This window comes from Mirounga leonina, unplaced genomic scaffold (assembly GCF_011800145.1).
Source record: "Mirounga leonina isolate KUSES-001 unplaced genomic scaffold, KU_Mleo_1.0 Mir_165, whole genome shotgun sequence".
NCBI lineage: Eukaryota > Metazoa > Chordata > Mammalia > Carnivora > Phocidae > Mirounga > Mirounga leonina.
The window spans coordinates 9,295,529-9,300,819 of record NW_023270415.1 but is presented as its reverse complement, the minus strand read 5'-3'; the positions used below and the strand labels follow the sequence as shown (position 1 = coordinate 9,300,819).

Sequence of the window (5,291 nt, the reverse complement as noted above, 5' to 3'; positions counted from 1 at the left end):
GGACAAAATTACTTTCTTTTCCCTCAACAAGAATGCATCTCTATTCTTCATACCTTCTCTTACTGAAAACACACATCCTGCATTCCTTGCATAAGATGCTGCCCCTATTATTTCCAGTAGCCTTAATTACACTTATTAGAATTTTTTTGCACCTCACAGGTGCATTTATTCATGCCAGAAAGGAAACAACATGTCTACAAGTGTATAGCGATGCTCCGTGTTGCCATCAACAGAGCTTGCTGAGACTTACAGCCAGACTCATGGTCCATCTGATGTGTACTTCAAGTAAAGCTGGTTAATGATGACCATGAGCAGGTGCAAGACTTTCAAAGCTTCACTTCTTTTATCAGCACTTCTGATTTTATAAATTATGATGCCCATCAACCCCATTCCTACCCAAATCTGGTAAATTTGAGTATAGTAGGGCTTCATGGGGATCCCAACTTTTTTAACAAGGCTTTGAAGCATCTCAACCCAGAACCTCCAACTCAGGCTCCCCCAACCTGCACTGCCAATGACTTGGAAAGGTCACCAAGTACGCATGATTTATTAGAATTCTTAACCCTTTGAAACCTTAATTTCCAGTGAAAACTAAGAAGTAAGCAATGGTAAACTTCCTGTTACATCAGCCTTCTTTAGATTGGCAAATTTATTAACATATTTTATAATTTCTTAAAGTATAGGCCTTTTTCAATTTTATAATGCAGCACTAACACATCCAAATATCTTTTAGTTTTTCTGTCATAAGAAGTTAAAAGTAGATAAAACACTGTTCATAATTAATGTTTCAGTATTTTATTTTATTTGGAAATGATCTAGATATTTAATGACTATCCATCATCTAATTTAACTTAGCAAAAATCTAGGGTTTTAAGTTACCAAGAAGATTTGGATAAACTATTTAAATAGACATAAGTATTGCTGAAAAGTTCATTCATAAACTTTTATCTTGCATCTATTTAATAATAAGTGTTCTTAATTGTGTTTAGATTAGTCATGAAAATTTCATGAGATTAAACAGCTAACGATCAAATTAAATTATCTCACTTGCTGACAGATTTCTGAGATAACATGAACTCATTTAATCTTTAGTAAGCCTGAGATAATATAAAAGTATTATATTTACTACTGAAAACTCTAAAAACATGGCTGTTTTCATTAAACCAACAAACTTAAGGTAGCTTTAATACTGAATTTTTTTTCCTAAATCACGTGAACCTGAAGTTCATTTGGATTAACTTTCTATTATATTTCTAAGAATTTAATTTATTTAAGTGCTTAGTGTTCTTTATGCCAAGTACATAGATCTCTTTTAAGAATTAATTTTAGCAATACCATCAAGAGGTAAAAAATACCACACATCTACACATCCCCATATATAGAGACACACATGAACATACAGACAGCTGCAAACAGAGACCTTAAAGTTCCCATGTTAAAATTACTGCCACAAATTAGTTATAATAATACAAAGCTCAATAGTTATAAAAGAAATTGGCTCTATTCAAATAACCTTTCCTCCTTTCCTTCTCCTTCTGACAAAAATTGACTCCTTGAAGTTTGCATATCAAAGAGGTGGTCCAGATAAGAGTTCTGGAGAAGACCCTGGGTAGAATCTTGACACCTCAAAGGCACATGAGGAAAAAAAATACAAGATTTTGGTTCCCTCAGAACAATATGTACAAGCCTTTTGGGATGAATGGTAGAGGTTTAGGGATTGGTAAATAGGATTGATGGACTTCATATTGTTTCTGGAGCCACAACTCTGGTCTTGCAAAGACTAAATTTGTACAACTGTTTTTAATTCATGGAAGAATTCAGTTGCCATCTAAATGATGTCAAAGGACTGACACACCCATCCACCATTCGCCTGTTAGTATGCTTTTCTTTCCCTCTGAGTACATTTAGCTTAGAGAAGAAGACCTAAAAACAAAATTCTATCAGGCTCCATATACCAGCTTCCAATCTGACCAAATTTCTGATCACAAAGTTATTAAATCCATCCAAATGTCTTGCCAGGCTGTACCTGGGGCAAACAGTACATATTTCTGGCAGCATTAAACAATCCTATGGACCCAAGAAATATCCTCAAGAAGGTTATAAAAGATACTATCTTCACAAGATCAAGAGTCACTCCCAAAGGTTGCCAAAAGGACTGACAACCTGCATGTCCCAGGCAGGCAGAAAGCCAAACCAAGTTTGTAAAATGAGGCAAGCAAGAAGGCCATAGTTATCCGGGAGAGAGAGTATCAATAATGAATTGTTCTGGATTTGGAAAGGAAGGAAAAACATGAAATTTTATTTTCCTCCCAGGACTAGGTTCAGTAGGTAATTGGTTTACAAAAACTTTCAAGGATCTTCCCTGGTTTAAGAACTTCTTTAACTATGGCTCTTAGTTTGGCCTTTGACCAAGGATTGAAAAATACCTGAAGAGGATCACCCATTGCATTAGGTGGTCTTATTTCAAAAGGTAACCATTTAATAGTTAGTCTCTTCAAAATGGAAAGGCAATTCTAGACAATATTCAGTACTAGACTGAGTACTCAAATCAAGAAAGTAAAGGGGAATTACATCAGTCTTATAAGTCAGTCTTATAATCTTTAGTGTGAGATACCTTTTATCTCTTTACTTTTTCATGGGCCTTTTGCCATGAATCTTTCAATGAAACTATTCTGAAATTTTGAAATCTTTTGGAGGTTTCTGCATACCAATTAAAATAGCTATCCCGTTCTCTTTGTCTTTCAATTTTGGAGAAGCAGCTTTCTAATTTAGTTTTGAGAAAAACAAGTTTAGCAAGATAGAAAGTTCCCAGGGTGCCTGGGTGGCTTAGCTGGTTAAGCATCTGCCATTGACTCAGGTCATGATCCCAGGGTCCTGGAATCGAATCCTGCTTAGGGATCCCTGCTCAGCAGGGAGCCTGCTTCTCCCTCTCCTCCTCCCTCATGCTCTCACTTTGCTTTCCCTCTCACGCTCTCTCTCTCAAATAAATAAAATCTTAAAAAAGAAAAAAAGGATAGAAAGTCCCCCATAATGGCCATTGAAAATTTAAGTTATCTCTAGTTAAGTTAGACCACTTGGTTAAAAATGTGCATGAGAAAGGACCATAGTTTTTAAACATAAAACCAACTGGGACCCCTGAAGTGGAGGTGGGGGCACTCTCCACAAAGTATTTAGAGGATTGGAATCCCATTACTCAAAACCAGAGGTGCTCGAAAACAAACAAGTACTCACCAGAAAGTACAAAAGCCTTCATGAAAACAAAAAGGACAAAGCCTTTGAACAGATCCCTAAATACAGCCTAGAGAGCTCAAAACACAGAGTAGAGCTTGAATGCAGGAAAAAACATACCCTCAAACTCCAGGATCAGGGACAAAGCAGTGAGCTCAATGGCCTCAGTGGATACTGGCAAGTGTTTGATCACCTGCCTTGGAGCTGTTGAGGTCTTGCTGGATCCTATTTCTCTGACACCAAGTAATGTCAACCTGAAAAGTAGAACAGCCCATTATTTTACCAGCCAAATGGATTTATTTGGGAATAGCAAAGGAACTGCAATCCAGGACATGCAAGCTATGGCAAACCGAGGCAAGTCTGCATATCAAAGAAGAGGTGAGAAAGGAAGAGGGTTGGATTGCAGGGGTTGAGGGGTTGCATGACACTTAAAACTGTGTAGTGTTATTGAAGAGTGGACTCAGATTAATCAAAACTACGTATTGTGAACTCTAGAGCAACCATTAAAATTTTTTAAGAAGTATAATTGACACACTAAGAGGTGATAAAATAGAATTATATAAAATGTTCAGTTAAACTAGAGAAGGCAGAAAAAGATGGAAGAAATGAAAAACAAATGCAACAAGTAGAAAATGCTTTATTCATCTACATAAATAATCACTTTAAATGTGAGTGGTTAAATTCACCAATGAAAATACAGAGATTGTCAAGGTGGATTAAACAAAACAACAACACAGGATTCAACTGTATATTACAAGAAATACACTTCAACTATAAAGACTCAGGGTAAAAGTAAAGGGATAGAGAAAGATATACCATACTAACACTAATCAAAAGAAACCTGGAATAGCTATATTAATTTCGGAAAAAGCAGACTTCAGAACAAGGAGGTTTATCAGAGTTAAAAAGAAGCACTACTTAATGATAAAGGGGTCAATTCTCTTTGAAGATGTAACAGTCTTAAATATGTACGCATCTAACAACAGAGAATCAAAATACATAAGGTAAAAACTGATAGAAGTGAAAAGAGAAATAGACAAATCCACTATTATAGTTAGGGCTTCAATAGCCTTTCATCAATAAGTACATAGATAAAGCAAATAGAAAATCAGTAAGGATACAGATCATCTGGATAGCACTATCAATTGATGTAATTGGCATTTATAAAATACACCATCCAACAACAGCAGAATATATTTTCTTCTCAAGCTCATCTCTATCTTAGGACATCCACCAAGATAGACCACATACTGGGCCATCACACACATCATAATGAATTTACAAGAATGAAAACATATAAAGTATATACTCTGACCAAAATGGAATTAAACTAGAACTTAGTAACAGAAAAACATCTGCAAGTCCCCAAATATTTGAAAATTAAACAACATACTTCTAAATAAGCCATGAGTCAAAAAAGTCTCAAGAGAAACTTAAAAATATTTTTAACTAGTTGAAAATGAAAATACAACTAACCGAAATGTATGGAATGCAGCAAAAGTAGTGCTTAAAGGGAAATTTACATCATTACGTGTATCCATTAGAAAAAGAAGAAAGTTCTCAAGTCAACAACCTGAGCTTCCACCTTAAGAAACCAAAAAAGAGAACAATTTAAACCTAAAGCTTAAAGAAGATAAAATGGAATTATAAGATGCTTGCAACCAGAGAAGAAAGTAAAAGAACTCAGCAAAATTGGTAAGTCTGTAGTTATCCTCATGTCTGGTAGAAAAGTCCATGCATTCTTTTTAAGGTTGACAGATTCTCATCGAACTTAGACCTTAATTCCTCCCTAAAAGTTTTAGGGCCAGTGTATAAAAGCTCATTTAAAAATCTAGCTGGGTTTTATTTTTATATTGAGCAACCAACCCATTTATTAAGTGGTGTGAAGGCTAGGAGTTTTAAGTGGTCCAGAATAAGAAAGGGCTCTCCAGCAGAGTGGTGGAAAGATGGGCCTCTTAATGAATGGCATTGGAACAACAGGAAAACAAATAGGATATCTTACACTATAGTAGAATAAACTGCAAATAAATAAAAGATTTAAATGTACTAGAAAAAAATGTGAG

General features: G+C 35.3%; 1 pseudogene; it reads right to left on the bottom strand.

Annotated features, from left to right (window-relative positions):
• Positions 1–295: 295 nt before the first annotated feature.
• Positions 296–468, bottom strand: LOC118014705 (annotated as a pseudogene).
• Between the last annotated feature and the right edge of the window lie 4,823 nt (positions 469–5,291).